This window comes from Macaca nemestrina, chromosome X (genome assembly GCF_043159975.1).
Source record: "Macaca nemestrina isolate mMacNem1 chromosome X, mMacNem.hap1, whole genome shotgun sequence".
Classification (NCBI taxonomy): domain Eukaryota; kingdom Metazoa; phylum Chordata; class Mammalia; order Primates; family Cercopithecidae; genus Macaca; species Macaca nemestrina.
This window is the reverse complement of record NC_092145.1, coordinates 121543562-121563223: the sequence shown is the minus strand read 5'-3', so window position 1 is coordinate 121563223 and position 19662 is coordinate 121543562.

Sequence of the window (19662 nt, the reverse complement as noted above, 5' to 3'; positions counted from 1 at the left end):
GCTAGTCCTTTGTGTGAAATGCATGGTTTGCAAATATTTCCTTTCACTCTAGCTTGGCTTTTCATCCTCTTATGGGGTACTTCACAGAGCAAAAGTTACTCATATTGATGAGGTCCAATTTACTAATTTTTAAAATTTTATTGAGTGTGCTTTTTCTGTTATTTTTAAGAATGCATTGCCTCTCTCTAGTTCACAGAGATTTTTCTCTTTTTTTTTTCTAAATGTTTCACAGTCTTATGCTTTACATTTAACTCCATGATCCATTTTGAGTTAATTTTTCCATAAGTTGTGAGGTTTAGGTCAAGGCTATTTTGTGTGTGTGTGTGGTTGTTACTCATGTGTGTCCAATTGCTCTGGCATTATTCATTGAAAGGCTGATATTTCTCCATTGGATTACTTTTACATCTTAGTAAAAATTTAGTTGGGCATATTCGTGTGGGGCTATTTCTGGGTTCTCTGTTCTGTTCTATTAATTTATATGTGTATTTTTGCACCAAGTCCACACTCCTGATTATTGTGGCCAATAATAAGCTTTAATATAATTGCTTTTCATTTCTCACCATAGAAAATATAACAAAACAATTCTCATAAGGGAGGCAATTAAAGAGAAAGCAATTAAAAACTGTAGGGAGAATGTATTATAGAAGTGTGTCAGGAAGTTAATTAATATAAATATTGGATTTAAAAAATTTTTGTGATGATTATGGTATTTTCAACCTTTTAGAATTTATTATTTATTGCAATTCCTTCTCATGCTAAATAAATGTTCATTTTCATACTTGAAAATAATAATAAGCTTTAATACTGCAGAGGGTGATTCCTTATACTTTATTCTTCCACTTCAAAATTGTCTTACCTATTTTAGGGCTTGTGACTTACCATATAAATTTTAGAATAAGTTTGTCTATCTCTACAGAAAATCTTGATGGGAAGTTGATTGGAATTGCATTAAACCTGTTTATCAATGTGGGAGAATTGACATCTTTACTACGTTGAGTCTTCTAATCCACTTACTGGAATGTCTCTCCATTTATTAGATCTTCTTTGATTTTTTTATCAGCATTTTGTAATTTTCAGTGTACAGATCCTATAAATATTTTAAGTGTATATCTAAGTATTTCTTACACTGTGCAGCTCTTGTAAATGTTTTGTTAAGAGCATACCTAAGGTTGTAAGTATTTGCAATCACATTGGAGTTATTGTAAATGGTATTGTGTTTTAAATTTCTGTTTCCACAGTTCATTAGTAGTATATAAAATATGTTGATCTTACATCCTGCAGCCTTGCTGAACTTACCTCTTAGCTCCAGGAATGTGGTTTTTTTGTTTGTTTGTTTGTTTGTTTTTAGATTCCTTGAAATTTTCTGCATAGACAACCATGTTATCTGAAAATGGGGACAATTTCATTTCCTCCTTCTAATTTTTATGATTTTTATTTCTATTTCTTGACTTGCACTAGCTAGACCTTCCTATACACTGGTGAATAGGAGTGGTGAGAGTGAACATCTTTACTTTGTTCCCAATCTTAAGGGGAGAACAAACAGTTTTCACCAGTGAGTATGATGTTAGCTATATGTTTTTTGTAAAAGTTTTTTATCAATGTAGTTCCCTTCTATTTGTAACTTACTGAGAGTTTTCAACATGAAGAGTTCTGGATTTACAATTTTTTTTATTTCTATTGATATGATTTTTCTCTTTTGCCTTGTTGATACGATGGATAACCAGCCTTGCATACTTAGAATAAATTCCGCTTGATCATGACATGTAATTATTTGTACACATCACTAAATTGAATTTGGTAATATTTTGTTGAATTTTTTTGTTTCAAAGTTTATAAATTTATATTGGTATGTAGTTTGCTGTTTTTATGCAGTCTTTTTCTGCTTTTGGTATCAGTGTAATACTGGCCTCGTGAAGTGGGTTCTAAAGTGTTCTTTCAACTTTTATTTTCTGGAAGAGATGGGTAAAATTGATGTTAATTCTTTAAATTTTTGGGAAAATAATCCCTGTGAATTCATCTTTCCTTTTCTCTGCCGAGCCTCTGCTAGCTACTATTCTACTCTCTATTTCTGAGACACACTTTTTAGATTCCACATATTAGTGAAATCATGCAGCATTTGCCTCTCTGTGCCTGGCTTATTTCACTTAATACTGTGTTCTCCAGATTCATCCATATTGCTACAAATGACAGGATTTCATTATTTTTTACAGCTGAATTGTATTTCATTGTGTATATGTATGACATTTTCTTTATTGATTCACTTGTTGGACACTTAAATGGATTCCATCTCTTGGCTATTGTGAACGGTGTTGTAATGAACATGATTGCAAATATCTCTTTGATAAACTGATTTATTTTCCTATGGATAAATACCCAGTAGGATTCCTCTATCAAGTGATAATTCTATTTTTGTTTTTTTTCAGTAATGTCCATATTGTTTTCCATAATGGCTGTACTAGTTTACATTCCCACCAACAGTGTATACGAGTTTCCCTTTCTCCACATTCTTGACAGAATTTGTTATTTTTTGCCTTCTTAATAACAGTCATTCTAATTGGAGTGAGGTGATATCTCATCGTGGTTTTGATTTGCCTTTCCCTAATGATTAGTGATGCTAAGCATTTTGTCATATACCTGCTGAACATTTGTGTGTCTTTTTTTGAGAAATGTCTATTCAGATCTTTTGCCCATTTTAAAATCAGATTATTTGTTTTGTTTCCTATCGCATTGAGTTTCTTGTATATTCTGGTTATTAACCACTTGTCAAATGCATAGTATGTAAATATTTTCTCCCATTCTGTAGGTTGTCCCTTCACTCACTGATTATTTCCTTTGTTGTTCAGAAGTCTTTTAGTTTGATGTAATGCCATTTGTCAATTTCTGCTTTTGTTGCCTGTGCTTTTGAGCTTCTATCCAAAAAGCCCTTGCCCAAACCAACGTCAGGAAGCATTTTCCTTATGTTTTCTTATAGTAATTTTATAGATTTCAGTCTTAAATTTAAGTCTTTAATTCATTTTGATTTGTTTTTTGTGCAAAGTCAAAGATAAATATCTAGTTTTATTGTTCTGCATGTGGATATCCACTATTCCCAGCAGCATTTATTGAAGATACATTTTCCCCCACAATGTGCATTCTTGGCACTTTTTTGTTAAAAATCGGTTGACTGTAAATGTGTGCATTTATTTCTGGGCTCTCTATTCTGTTCCATTGGTCTGTGCATCTGTTTTTATGCCAATAACAATGCTGTTTTAGTTACTATAGCTTTGTAGTATGTTTTGAAGCCAAATATTGTGATGCCTTCAGCTGTGTTCCATTTTCTCAAAATTGCTTTGGCTGTATGGGGTCTTTTGTAGTTCCATGCAAAATTTAGGATCGTTTTTTCTATTTATGTAAAGAAAATTATTGTTTCTTTTTTAATGAAGATTGCATTGAATCAGTAGATCTCTTTGGACAGTGTGGACATTTAAATGATATTAATTCTTTTAATTCATGAGCATATCTTTCTATTTGTGTCCTCTTAACTTTCTTTCATCATTGTTTTACAGTATTTTAGTGTAGAGATCTTTCACCTTCTTGGTTAAGTTTATTCATAGGTATCATTTTTTGTAGCTATTGTAAATGGAATTGTTTTCTTTGTTTCTTTTTTGATGGTTTGCTACTTGCATATACAAATGCTACTGATTTTTTGTATGTTGATATTGTGTCCTACAACTTTATTGAATTCATTTATTGCTCTAATAGTGTTTTTGTGAAGTCTTTGGGATTTTCTGTATATATAATTATGTCATCTGCAAACAGGAACAATCTGACTTCCTCCTTTCCAATTTTGATGCCCTTTATTTCTTTCTATTGCTCTATTGTTCTGTCTAGGACTTCCAGCACTATGTTACATAAAAGTGGTGAAAGTGGACATTCTTGTCTTATTCCAGATCTTAAAGGACAAATTTTGAACTTTTCCCCATTCATTATGATATTAGTTGTGAGTTTGTCATATATGGCCTTTATTGTGTTGAGGTATGCTCCTTCTATACCTAATTTGTTGAGTGTTTTTATCATGATGAAATGTTGAATTTTGTTGAACACTTTTTTGCATCTATGGAAATGATCATATGGTTTTTGTTCTTGATTCTATTAATGTGATGTATTATGTTTATTGATTTGTATATGCTAAACCATCCTTGCATCCCTGGGATAAATACCACTTGATCATGGTGAATGATCTTTTTGGTGTGTTGTTGAATTGGTTTGACAGTATTTTGTTGAGGACTTTTGCATCTATGTTCCTTAGGGATATTGGCCTGTAGTTTTATTGTTGTTGCTGTTGTGTCCTTGTCTGGTTTTGATATCAGGGTAATGCTGGCTTTGTAAAATTAGTTTGGAAGTATGCCCTCCTCTTCATTTCCTGATAAAGTTTGAGAAGAATTGGTATTTGTTCTTCTTAAAATGTTTGGTTGAAATCAGCAGGGAAGCCATCAGGTCGTGGGTTTTTCTTTGATGTGAGAGCCTTCATTATTGCTTCACTCTCGTTACTCATTATTGGCCTGTTCAGGTTTTCTACTTCATGATGATTCAGTTTTGGTAGTTTGTATGTGTCCAGGAATTCATTTCTTTTAGATTTTTTGATTTGTTGGTGTATAGTTGTTCATAATAGTCTCTTAAGAGCCTTTGTGTTCTGTGGTATTAGCTGTAATATCTCCTTTGTTGTCTCTTATTTTATTTGTTTGAGTCTTCTTTTTTTCTTAGTCTAGATAAAAGTGTGTTGATTTTGTCAATCTTTTCAAAAAACCCAACTTTTTGTTTCCTTTATCTTCTGTATTGTTGTTTTAATCTATTTCATTTATTTCCACTTCGATCTTTGTAATTTTTTAATTCTACTAATTCTGAGTTTAGTTTGTTCTTGTTTTACTGGTTCCTTGATATATCACGTTAGGTTGTTTATTTGTAATCTTTCTACTTTTTTGATGTAGGCATTTGTTATTATAAAATTCTTTCTTAGCACAGCTTTTGCTGTATCCCACAGGTTTTGGTATGTTGTGTTTCCATTTTCATTTGTCTCAAGGAATTTTTAAATTTGCTTTTTAATTTCTTCATTGACTCATTCGTTATTTGGGAGCATGTTGCTTAACTTCCATGAATTTGTACAGTTTCCAATATTCCTTTTGTTATTGATTTCTAGTTTTATTCCATTGTGGTCATAGAAAATACTTGATTTGATTTTGATTTTTAAAAATTGGGTAATTTCATGTGTTCTGTCTTAAAGCTCACTGACTATCTTCTCTAATCAAGTCTGCTGCTAAAGCTTTCTAATGAGTTTTTCAATTCAGTTATTGTATTCTTTATTTCTAGTATATCTATATAATTTTTAAAAATTATTTCTATATTTTGTCAAATTTCTCATTTTATTCCTGAATTGTTTTCCAGACTTCATTTCAGCCCTGCCAGTTTTTGCTTTATGCATCTTAAAACTCTGTTGTTTGGTACATGCACATTTAGATTCACTACTTCTTATGGTATTGATCAATGTAATTACATGATGCTACTCTTTTTCCTTCTTTGCTGTGAAGTATACATTCTCTAATATTAATATAACTAGTTCCATTTTTTAAAAAGTTAATATAAGCATGATATACCTTTTACATTTATTTACTTTTGACATACCTATGTCATTGTGTTTGAAGTGAGTTAATGTTAGTAAACATATATTGAGTCATTACATTTTATCCACTGTGATAATCTTTTAATTGGTGTATTTAAACCATTTACATTTAAAGTAACTATTAATCCGTTAGCTTTAAGTCTGCCCTTTTATTATGTGTTTCTGTTGGTTTCTTGTTTCTTTTTTCTGTTTTCTTGTCTTCCTGTGGATTACTTGAACTTTTAAAAAAATTCCATCTTATTGCATTTATACTAGTTTTTAGTATAGCACTTGTATAATTCTCTTAGTGATTGCTCTAGGTGCTACAATATACATACGTAACTTATTACAGGTATCAGTGTTTGATTGCTTCTAGCAAAAAATTGAAGTCTTCTATTAATGTCCCATTACCATCCTCCCTTGGAAAATATAATCATTTCATGTATTTTCTCTACATTTTAAGCACCACAACAGATATTGTTATATTTTTTGCTTCAACCATCAAATATAACTAAAGATTCTCATGAGAATAATTTATTTTTTGCCCTTATTTTTACCCATTTTATTATTTTTCTTTCCAAAGTTTCAATTCTTCTTTTGTATCTTTTATAATTTTATTTCCATTCAGAAAGCTACTTTTAGCTATTCTTTAAGGGTATGTTTGCTAGCAATACATTCTTTTAGTTTTCCTTTGTCTAAGAATGTCTTTATTTTTTCTTCATTCCTAAAAGATAATTTCAACAGATATAGAATTCATGGTTAACAGCAGTTGGTTTTTTTTGTTTGTTTGTTTTTAGCACTTGGAAAATGTTGTTCCACTTCCTTTTGGCCTCCATGTTTTTTAATGAGAAATTTGTTGTCATTCGAATTCCTGTTTCCTCTAGGCAATGCATTGTTTCTCTCTGGTTGCTTTTAATATTTTTTTTCTTTGTTTTTAGTTTTCAGGTGTTTATTATTTTTCTTGGTATGAATTTCTTTGGGTTTATTTATCTGGGTTTTATTCAGCTCCTCAAATCTGTATACTTAGATCTTATGCCAAATTTGATAAGTTTTCAGCAATTATTTCTTCAAATACCATTTCAGTCCCATGTTCTTTGTTTTCTCCTTCTGGGATTCTGATGATATAAATTTATATCTTTTTTGGTGTTCTAAAAATCCCTGAGACTCTGTTCTTTTTTTCCATCTATTTATTTGTTGTTCAGCTTGAGTAAATTTTCTTGCTCATTTATCATGTTCACTGACTCTTCCTTTTGTCATCTCTACTACGAGCCCATCTAGTGAGTTTTTTATTTTGATTATTGTATTTTTAAGTTCTATAATTTCCATTTGGTACCTTTGAAATAACTTTTATTCCTTTGCTATGTTTTTTAAACTTTTAATTTGTTTAAAATAATTCATAATTATTTGTTGAAGCGATTTTATGGTGGATGCTGAAAAATCTTTGTCAGATATTTTGAAATCTAATTCATCTTGTCATTGGTATCAGTTGATTACCTTTCTTGTTCAAATTGTGATCTTCCTGGTTCTTAGTATGGTGAGTAATTTTTTAATTGTATTTTGGACATTTTGGATCTTATTTAGGAGACTATTTAAATCTTCTCTTATAGCAGGTTTTTGCACTATTTAGGCTTAGCTTATGGGTTCTCTCCTACTTTTGTGACCTGTAGTTTCAATGATAATTTAGTTTTCTGAAACTTTGTGATAATATTCTGGTCTACTTAATCATCTAACTCTACTTGAGCTTCCACTAGACACCTGCTGGTGCCACTTGCAGAAGTGGAAGGTGCTTCTCTGGTTCTCTTAGTATTATTATATGGTGAGTAGGGTATTCCAAACCTACAAGTAGGAGAGCATTTCACCTAGCCTGTTCACTGGTCACTTGGCACCATTTTGCTTCCTACTCTTACTTATTCAGGTGCCTCTGAAGGAGTGAATAGCCTACCTGGCTGCCTTCTGCCACTGAGTAAAGGATCAGGAAGCACAGGGTCTGGACAGTTCTCTGCCATTAAGTGGAGGGTTTGGAGACACTCACCTTGGGTCATTTTCTGCTACCAAATCAATGACTGGAAACCATAGAACCTGCTGGCCCCACTGATGATATTGCTGGCTGCTGTAGAGTGTGGGTGGATTGTCCAACTCAGGACCCACTATTGCTCCTGCTATTAATACATTGGGTTTGCTGCTATTGTTTGGTGTGGGGCAGGAGTTAGATTGAGCTCTAATGCTACAACCGTTGTGAATAGATTGGCCTGCCACTGCCACTGGGTATGGGTCTCTGTGCTACGTCATTGCTAGATTTCTCTCTTCCTTGTAAAAGGGCGGGGGCGGGGGGGAAGAAAACCCAGAGAACTCACTGCAGTGTTGTTCTTTAAGTCCTGAGGTCCCTAGTCAGTCCATTTTTTTCTATCCAGCATTTAGAATGAATCCTTTTTATCATTTTCTGTTGATTTATTTCTAGGATATTTCATTATATTTAGAGGGTAAGAGCAGGAAAATTTGAGTCTATGTTGTCTTGTCCCAGAACTGGAAGCCTGGAAGGAGCTTTCTTTAAAAGCCAAAATTATTGCTCAGAATAGTAGTCTCTTCTGGGTGATGGATATACAAATGTTCATATTACATTGTTTTTATACATTCCTGTGAATTTGAAATAGCAAAAAAAAAATGGCTGAATGTAAGGTTATGCCAGATATAAGATAATCTCCTGTTGCCATTACACTGTCTTTCTTATTTTGGTTTACTTTATCTATTTTGATTAACAAAATACTTGTTTGGTCAAGACACAGTAGCCAGAAATTATTTCAATCAATGCAATTGGAGGATCATCTGACAGAATAGATTTAAAATTAATCAAATAAATTTAATGCATATTTATCATTATACATCGGGGCATGACCTCACAGTTGCAAGAGTTAGATGTTGATGTAAGCAAGTCATTTAAGAATTGCTTAAAAAGTAATGCAGTAAGTGGATACCTTTGGAAATAGTAAATATAAACCCACAGGACAAATTTATTTTAAAATTTTCCTAATATGAGGGTAAGAACTTGAAGCTTCAGATATTTCCAGTGACAGCTTCATACATGGAATAAAGGGTACTATATCTCACCTTTGAGGAAAATGAAGATAATACGAACAGGAGAACTGTGTTAGATGGCTCAAACATATCCCTATAATTACTAAGAAAGTTACTGATGTCAAAGATGCATGATTAGTTTAAATACGATTGTTTAATAAGGAAAAAGGATATTTCCAAATTAATATTTTTATATAAAATATGGTTTTAAGTATGTATATATAACTTTATTAGAAAATTAAATATTCTGAGTAGATCTCTCACTATTCTGTCTGTTTCCTTAGAAGTTTATGAATTCAAAATGACCAAAAACTGTTCTTAAAGTTTTTTTTCATTTGGATAATTGGAGGTTATGTTATATTTGATATGGACTTAGGTATAGTTATTTTGGTACTTCAGATGCCCAGAAAGTGACCATTGTGAACACATCACTCAGATTTATAAAATATTAGGCTCTTGTCACATTTACCATACACTTCTTAAAAGAAATAGAGTGCACAGTGAAAGTCCTTTGTGTACCTCACTTCCATCCCATTCTCTCTTTCCTTCCCCTAGATATGGGTTATGTATCATTTCCATGTTCGTCTAATGAGATTACCAGGTAGATATATACCTGAAAACAATACATGGAATTAATTGCTCTATGAGTTTTTAAACATTACATAAATGGTACCATGCTATACATGTAATTTTGCATTACTGATATATTTGGACTAATTTTTATCAGCTTATTTCCTGTTTTCTGCTTTTGTTATCCTTCCAACCTTCTGATGGATTGGAAAATAATTCCCTTTTGTTTCCTCCCACTGCTAGTTTAGAAGATATATGTTGCATTTCTATCTTGTTTTACTAATTATTCTTACATTTTCAACATGAAAATTTAATTATAAATGTTTTATCAAAGTCTAAAAGTACTTAATATCTTTATTCTTCTCCCCCAAACCTTTAGCTACCACCTGATAGCCTTCCCATGTTACTTGTTATCTTGTCTAGAATTTTAGTTCCATCCTTTTTTAACCACACAATTTATAGCTCTTACTTTTTAAGTGGTCACTAGTTAATTTTATCAACCTATATTATTATTATGTTTTTCTTTGCTCATAATGATTTCCGGTAGCCCACTCCTCTCTGAATTCACTTTTTTACTTACTGAAACATATACTTTAATTGTTCATTTAGTGAATATCAATGGGTCTTTTATATTTGAAAATACCTTTATTTGTCTTCATCTGTAAGTGATATTTTAGCTGAAAATGAAGATCTAGGTTGACAACGATTTTCCCTTAGCAGTTTGAAGATTTCACTGTCTCTGGCATCTATTGTAGATTAGAAACCTGCTTTAAGTTTAATACTGTTCTTTTGAAGATAATTTATCTTTTTCATTCTAGTAGCTTTTAAAATTTTCTCTTTATCCGTAATGTTCTAAAATTTCAATACAATTTGTCTAAAGTTTGGATTTATTTTTATTCATACCCTTTAGAGTTGGTGCGTCTTTTAATCTGAGTACTTACTAACCTTATGTAATTGCCATAATTCTGGAAAATTCTGTTCCTTTGTTTTAAACTCCAATTAGATGTATGTTGAAGTCTTCTCTCACTCTTGCTTTTAACTGGTCTTTCATTGTATAACTAGGAATACAACGTACTCTTTGTACTCTTTTACAAATTCCACAAGACTATCTTCCAATTCATTAATTTTCTCTTTAAGTCCAATCTAGAACTGACTTATTTATTGATTTGTTTATTGATTTGCTTTCATAATTATATTTTTATTTCTAAGATTGCTAAATGGTTCTTCTTCATTTCCACTTATTCCAGTGTCATTTTAGCCACTCTGCCTACTTGCATTTCATAATTTTCTATTTTTTCTCTCTCTGTGTCATAGTCTTTCTTTTGTCTTTTTAAGGATCCTAGATATACTAATATTAAAGTTATTCTCATATTACTATCTTAATTTCCCTTTATCTGAAGAAAATTTATTTCCTAACTGTTGATTTCATCAACTGTCATTCTTAATGTTCATTTCTTCATGTGTTTGGAAATTTGGTTTTCAGGCTTATTTTGAGTGGGAGTTTGATGTCAGTATTTTTCTTTCTTTCTTTATGTGGTCACTTCTTTCTGTCTAGCAGTTTTGGAGTTGCTTCCACATGATCCACTGGGACCCCAGGTTTTATGTTGCTTGCTCAAAGCTCCCATTTCATGACGACATTGGGATGTTACCAACCCAGTCACAGAGCCATGAGTAGCTTCAACCAGGTCTTAGTTATAGGATACTCTTACTCCCAGTTTAACCTGTAATTACTGAACACCACGTCCTTCCATCGACTTAACCCTGATTCTTGATTCTGATTTATTGCCAAAGAGGCTCTTAGCTTTTTTTAAATTGCTGCTTTAAGTTTCTGCTTTATTTATATTTCCCAGAGATTATTTTGTAATTTTTGACCTTGGCTAGGTTTTTAAAATTTTATCTTAAAATGTTTGATCTGTCATCCCTGTTGATCTATTGGAAAAAAAATAAGTATAATCTTAATTTTATTTTATTTCCTTGCCTTTATTTTCCCTTGTCCTATTTTCTACATCTATTTAAACAAATTATTATATCAAATGAGTTTATTCAAAGTACCTCCACTCTTCCCTGGTTTGAAGAGGAGTACAAACAAATAAATATAGAAAGATAAATAAATAATACATTATATTCCACCTACAGATTTTTTTTTAAGAAAATCAAAAGGAAAATAATATATATTTATTATTCATTAAGTGCAAGTGAATCATAATAAATGTCTTTTATCTTCATCATTTTCACATCAAGTAGGCTGAGAAGGAGGAGGAAGAGGAGGGGTTAGTCTTGCTGTCTCAGAGGTGACAGAGGCAGAAGAAAATGTGTGTATGAGTGGACCATGCTGTTCAAGCCTGTGTTGTTCAAGAGTCAATGTAGTCTGGAATCATTATGTACTGAAAGGAACTTGAGTTATAATGTTCATTAAATCCACATAATATATTTTGAACAGATATTTTCCTAGTTTTTATGGTCTTGAATGTGTTCCAACTTCTACCTTATTCTCCAGTTTAATACCTCTAATTTATGTAGACTGAATGAAGATAATTCATTTTCCTTCTTGAATCATCAGAAATTATTCTAGGGAGTATAAATTTGAGCATGATAAGCTGAACCCTTTCTATCTCACTCACCTCTAAAGCAGCCTCCCAATCCCTCACATCCCTTATGGTAGGCTAATATTTCAGGGTACTGCTTTTAAATTAGTTTTGTGTTTTTATTTTTTATTTTTTTTATTTTTAATTTATTTATTATTATTATACTTTAAGTTGTAGGGTACATGTGCATAACGTGCAGGTTTGTTACATATGTATACTTGTGCCATGTTGGTATGCTGCACCCATCAACTTGTCATTTACATCAGGTATAACTCCCAATGCAATCCCTCCCCCCTCCTCCCTCCCCATGACAGGCCCCTGTGTGAGATGTTCCCCTTCCTGAGTCCAAGTGATCTCATTGTTCAGTTCCCACCTATGAGTGAGAACATGCGGTGTTTGGTTTTCTGTTCTTGTGATAGATTGCTAAGAATGATGGTTTCCAGCTGCATCCATGTCCCTACAAAGGACACAAACTCATCCTTTTTGATGGCTGCATAGTATTCCATGGTGTATATGTGCCACATTTTCTTAATCCAATCTGTCACTGATGGACATTTGGGTTGATTCCAAGTCTTTGCTATTGTGAATAGTGCTGCAATAAACATACGAGTGCATGTGTCTTTATAGCAGCATAATTTATAATCCTTTGGGTATATACCCAGTAATGGGATGGCTGGGTCATATGGTACATCTAGTTCTAGATCCTTGAGGAATCGCCATACTGTTTTCCATAATGGTTGAACTAGTTTACAATCCCACCAACAGTGTAAAAGTGTTCCTATTTCTCCACATCCTCTCCAGCACCTGTTGTTTCCTGACTTTTTAATGATCGCCATTCTAACTGGTGTGAGATGGTATCTCATTGTGGTTTTGATTTGCATTTCTCTGATGGCCAGTGATGAGGAGCATTTTTTCATGTGTCTGTTGGCTGTATGAATGTCTTCTTTTGAGAAATGTCTGTTCATATCCTTTGCCCACTTTTTGATGGGGTTGTTTGTTTTTTTCTTGTAAATTTGTTTGAGTTCTTTGTAGGTTCTGGATATTAGCCCTTTGTCAGATGAGTAGATTGCAAAAATGTTCTCCCATTCTGTAGGTTGCCTGTTCACTCTGATGGTAGTTTCTTTTGCTGTGCAGAAGCTCTTTAGTTTAATGAGATCCCATTTGTCAATTTTGGCTTTTGCTGCCGTTGCTTTTGGTGTTTTAGACATGAAGTCTTTGCCCATGCCTATGTCCTGAATGGTACTACCTAGGTTTTCCTCTAGGATTTTTATGGTATTAGGTCTAACATTTAAGTCTCTAATCCATCTTGAATTAATTTTCGTATAAGGAGTAAGGAATGGATCCAGTTTCAGCTTTCTACTTATGGCTAGCCAATTTTCCCAGCACCATTTATTAAATAGGGAATCCTTTCCCCATTTCTTGTTCCTCTCAGGTTTGTCAAAGATCAGATGGCTGTAGATGTGTGGTATTATTTCTGAGGACTCTGTTCTGTTCCATTGGTCTATATCTCTGTTTTGGTACCAGTACCATGCTGTTTTGGTTACTGTAGCCTTGTAGTATAGTTTGAAGTCAGGTAGCGTGATGCCTCCAGCTTTGTTCTTTTGACTTAGGATTGTCTTGGAGATGCGGGCTCTTTTTTGGTTCCATATGAACTTTAAAGCAGTTTTTTCCAATTCTGTGAAGAAACTCATTGGTAGCTTGATGGGGATGGCATTGAATCTATAAATTACCTTGGGCAGTATGGCCATTTTCACGATATTGATTCTTCCTATCCATGAGCATGGTATGTTCTTCCATTTGTTTGTGTCCTCTTTTATTTCACTGAGCAGTGGTTTGTAGTTCTCCTTGAAGAAGTCCTTTACATCCCTTGTAAGTTGGATTCCTAGGTATTTGATTCTCTTTGAAGCAATTGTGAATGGAAGTTCATTCCTGATTTGGCTCTCTGTTTGTCTGTTACTGGTGTATAAGAATGCTTGTGATTTTTGCACATTAATTTTGTATCCTGAGACTTTGCTGAAGTTGCTTATCAGCTTAAGGAGATTTTGGGCTGAGACAATGGGGTTTTCTAAATATACAATCATGTCATCTGCAAACAGGGACAGTTTGACTTCTTCTTTTCCTAACTGAATACGCTTGATTTCTTTCTCTTGCCTAATTGCCCTAGCCAGAACTTCCAACACTATGTTGAATAGGAGTGGTGAGAGAGGGCATCCCTGTCTTGTGCCAGTTTTCAAAGGGAATTTTTCCAGTTTTTGCCCATTCAGTATGATATTGGCTGTGGGTTTGTCATAAATAGCTCTTATTATTTTGAGGTACGTTCCATCAATACCGAATTTATTGAGCGTTTTTAGCATGAAGGGCTGTTGAATTTTGTCAAAAGCCTTTTCTGCATCAATTGAGATAATCATGTGGTTCTTGTCTTTGGTTCTGTTTATATGCTGGATTATGTTTATTGATTTGCGAATGTTGAACCAGCCTTGCATCCCAGGGATGAAGCCCACTTGATCATGGTGGATAAGCTTTTTGATGTGTTGCTGAATCCGGTTTGCCAGTATTTTATTGAGGATTTTTGCATCGATGTTCATCAGGGATATTGGTCTAAAATTCTCTTTTTTTGTTGTGTCTCTGCCAGGCTTTGGTATCAGGATGATGTTGGCCTCATAAAATGAGTTAGGGAGGATTCCCTCTTTTTCTATTGATTGGAATACTTTCAGAAGGAATGGTACCAACTCCTCCTTGTACCTCTGGTAGAATTCAGCTGTGAATCCATCTGGTCCTGGACTTTTTTTGGTTGGTAGGCTATTAATTATTGCCTCAATTTCAGAGCCTGCTATTGGTCTATTCAGGGATTCAACTTCTTCCTGGTTTAGTCTTGGAAGAGTGTAAGTGTCCAGGAAATTATCCATTTCTTCTAGATTTTCCAGTTTATTTGCGTAGAGGTGTTTATAGTATTCTCTGATGGTAGTTTGTATTTCTGTGGGGTCGGTGGTGATATCCCCTTTATCATTTTTAATTGTGTCGATTTGATTCTTCTCTCTTTTCTTCTTTATTAGTCTTGCTAGTGGTCTGTCAATTTTGTTCCACCTACAGATTTTTGTGGTTGGTAAGACATCAAATCTCCCTCACTTGAACCCTGTATTTTTGCTTATCAGAACCAGATCTTCAGATAACCTTTCAAAAGTGATTCTGATTACCCTACCTCCTAGGTCCAGTCCTGCAGTTTGCTGTGGCTGCAGAACCTGTAGCTATCATTTCATTCCCATCATACAAATATAATCACTATGGCTTTTGATCTTACCATTTTGACTGTATAAAAAGAAAAAAATGATCATTCTTTCAACAGACTTTTGTGGGTAATTTATTATGTGTCAGGCATTATGGTAGGCACTGTACTTATACAGATGAATGAGATAGATTTCTACCTTTGATGCAACCCATGTCTAGACAGAAAAAAAGGCAAATTAGCAAACAATTCTACATGGCATCATAAGTATTATGACAAAACCATGGTGTTCTCTAAGTATTGAGCGGCGCTCCTTCGAAATAAAAAAAAAGCAACCTTAGGTAAAAGCTACCAAACAAAACCTTGCAGGCCAGGTAAAATTTTTTTCCAGGTGAATAAAGAGGTGGAAGTACGTGTCTGGTAAAGAGAACAACTGTACAAAGTAGAGTAAGAACTACTGTGTCTGTTAGTAGCTGAAGAAGAGGCATAAGGAGATCTAAGGAGAGGGTGAGAGATTAAATGAGAGAGGTGGGAAGAAATTAGATCCTGAAGGGTCTTGTGCACTCTGTTCTTGAGTGTGATTTTTTTTCCTGAAAGTATTATAGTGGGCAGTCATTTAGCAATTGTAAGCAAAGGAATGATATCCTTAGGTTTGGGTCCTAGAAATATCACTCCAGATTGTAGGAACTTGCAGCTAGATACAGTAAACAATGAACATATGGGTTCTGGCAATGAGTAGAGGGGTTGGAGAAGATGGGGTGAATTCAAGAGATGCTTAGAAGGCAGATATGACTAAGCCTGGTGACAGAGAGGCTGAGGGGTCTGAGAAAAAGCAGAAGTCAAGGACCACTCACAAGTCTGTGGATTTTATAATTGGATAGACAAAATATTCACACTATAAATAAAAAGGAGGAACATATTTGTAGGGTGGATATGGGAGTGATAGAGAATCAGGGTTGGGACATGTTAAATTTGAGGAGCTTTTGAATCTTCCAGATGAAGATGTGTAGTAATTGGTAGTCATGAAGATCTGAAAGTCACAAGAGAGCTATTAGAGACATAGAATTGAAAGTAATAGTTAACATCAATGGCCAAAGTCATAAATGTTGGTGAGCCTTCAAGAGAGAGCATAAAAAAGACAGGAGGAGAAAGTTTTTGATACTGCTGGTTCTTTGAATATACATAAATTGTTAGCATCACCTCAGTGATAGAGGTGATTTTTCTGTTTTCCACATATCATCATTCTCACAAAGACTCTAGAATTCCCAAAATCACTGATAAATGAAAGTGATAGTACCTGGAATCATTGTTCCAAGGAAGACAAGACTTGAGACAGGCTTTCAATCTCTCTTAGTGTGTAGTGGGATTCCATTGTTATCCCATTTCTATTTACTGGTTGTATCAGGCCCCTCCTCATTCAAACTGCCATATGGAGGAACATGCTTGGCATCAGCCCAGTTAACATATAACACAGGGGTTTTACCTATTCATCAGTACTTTCCCACTTCATGAAAAAGAAAAACCATAGAGAACAGTAACCAGTGTGTTTTAGGTCCACTAAACAACAACAACAACAATATACATTGGTTAAAAAAATTAGGTTACACACAAGGAAAGCTTCCATAAGGATCTTGGCTAAGTGCAGGAATTGTTAACCCAAAGTGTCAGGGACTCTCCTTCCTCAAATGCTTCTAAGAATATAACATTCACTCTACTGGGAAAATTTTAAAGTGGCTCAGTAAAAGCAAAAATTTTTTTTAGGAGCGCTTCTATTGCCCTCAGGATGCAAAACAAGATCTTAACAGGGCTTACATAGCCCATTATAATCTCTTCCCCGTCTAACTCTCACCTCCTGCTTCCATCCACCTCCAAACCTGTTGAATTTTTGCTCTCTGCAGAGCCCCTTGCTCTCTCCCCTTAGGTCTTCTCTTCATTTGGAATCCTCTTCCTCCTGCATTATATTTCTCTTGCCTCTGATTCATCCTTCAAGTCTCACCTTAGATGCTACTTCCTGCAGGAAACCTTTCCTCATCTTCTAAATCATGGCTGTCCCTCCTATGTGCTCATATTTATTAAATAAATCATTTAATAAATGTTTTTTAAGGACCTACTATGTGTCAGGCACTGTGCTAAATTCTGAAACACATACACGCCCCATTAGAATCTACTGGAGAAGAGAGACAATAAACAAGTCAACCAACAGTATTAATTAGTGCCAAAGGTGAACCACTCTACTAAGGTATCCAGCAATAATATAGCATGAAGAACAAAGTGCTTTATTTCTATTTCATGTGAACAATTGGAGGTGAGTGTTCCAGGTCAATGGGCATCCCAGCTTCAAGCGATTGTGCAAGAATCCAGACCAAGAGTGGCTGTGTCATCTTCAATGCTCTGCTTCCAAAGTCACTGAGTTCAGTGCTGTCTAATAGAATATTCTATGATAATGGAAATGTTCTATGTATATCTGTGCCATCCAGTATGGTAATTAGCAGCCACACGTGGCTACTGAACACTTGAATTGTGGTTACTACAATCAAAGACCTGAGTTTTAAATTTTAATTAATTAGAATTTAAATAGCTACACATGGCTAGCTAGTGGCTACCATATTGGGCAATGCAACTCTCTTGCCACTCCAGCCAGTGGAATGGGAGAAAAAGTGAAATTCGAGACCCTAGGATTGCCCCTTAAGCAAGTGATGCCAAAGTTGCTTCCATGGCTTCTGCTAACATTCTATTGAACCTACTGTGTTTCATTGCATTCAAGTTGACATCAATTATAAGATGAACCATGGTTTTATATGCCACCAGAAAAGAAGAAAAATGCTCCAATTAAACTGCTGTAATGCTTTTTAAATATCACATAATCTTTTTTATTTTATAAATATTAGAAGTTGTTTTTGATGTACTAAGTACACATACATGAAAAGGAAAATATAATTGAGATAAATTCCTAAAACTTTTTTCTGTCTAGTCTAACTCTTCTGAGATGCTTTTAAGCTCAGAACTGTCAATGTTTGGCTTTCCACAGAAGATCTTTCTCTATGTCCCAAAGAACATCAGTGATGTGGAGTTTCTTACAAGAGTGCTCTACTATTGTCTCCAGGATTTTCCTCTGAGATGATGAACAGCCATTTGGCAAGTTTTGATTCTGGTGCTTTATCGTTTGACCAAATTAATAGCGTTATTTTTTCCTCAGTTGAAACAAATGTTGCTAGAAGTTGAACAGTTTACGATAAAAAGATGTTCACTGCCTTAACAATGGTCTTGTTTGACACATGAATTGGTCACATCAGCCTCTCATGGCTTTGAAATTTCTTTAGCTTGTGCTGAAGGATTTGGCAGTTTCTCTGCTTTCAATTGCATTGTTCAACATGAGATAAGGTGATCTTTTTGCTCATATGTCAGAAGCAAAATGTAACACAGCTTCATCTACTTGTAGGTGTCTTCCTTTCTTAGGTCTTGTAAAGTGCTTGGTTGTTGCTTTGCAAGAAAATATGAAATTGCTGCCATTCCTCCAATGATGAATATTTGCTTTGCTAATATTGAATTTATGCCCCATTGCTCTGTTTACATGCCTTTCTGTGTACATGATAACCTTTTCGTTTCAATGCTAAATCATAGTATAATCTTTCTGAAGACATTTTAAACAACAATTCAATTTAGCATGTGTAGCACCAGCAATGCACAAATCTCAACTGAAGTGATGACAATGTGAATAACTATGATCAACTTTGTATATACAAGGGCAATGACAACGCTTTCATGACTGCCATCTAGCCTACAGCAATGGTAAAATGCCATTGATTTGGGAGCAGAAGTCAGTGCCAGGACAAACCACAGCCAAAGCCAAGCCAGTTATGGGTGAGCTAAGGGGATTCTGGACTGTCGGGAAGAAGAAAAACCCACATATAGGCAGAGAGAGGCAAAAGTAAAAGCCCGTAATACCCAGAGTAGAGGAAGGAGGGAGTAAGGGGAAGAGGGAGGAAGGGAAGAACACTTGTTTTCTGAAGACTTCTAAGCTTTAGACCAGTTTCATATACACACATGTATAAACATACACATACACATACATATACATGCCTACATGTTTGTATGTTTTCATAAACCAATTCTTACTTGAGCTAGTTCAGTGGGGTTTCTGTGCTTGCAAACATAGACTCAAACACTACCCTTTTAAGATCTGTTTCAGTTCAAGGACTGACCTTCAGAAAAAGTCTAAAGAAGCTCATCTGAACCACCACAAAGCAACTGCATCGGTTGGGTCAGTTTGAGGGATTCTAACTGAAGAAGAAGCATGAATTTCATGCAGCTTAATATGAACTGACACTCAAGCACATACCCTCTATAGGATTTCACCCATGACTAACAAGCCTTTTAATCATGGCAAGAAGACACGGAGATTTTGCAAACATGCTTTTACAGTACCCACATTTGCTGTTCCTGACCCTGTTTTCTTGCCAGATTGTGAGAAGCACCTGCTCCTTTTCAAGTAGTTGTCAGATCAATATTTAATCAATTGCCTTTTGATATTTGGTAGCGCTGAATAAATGGGATGCCAATATTTCTGCTCAGAGCCG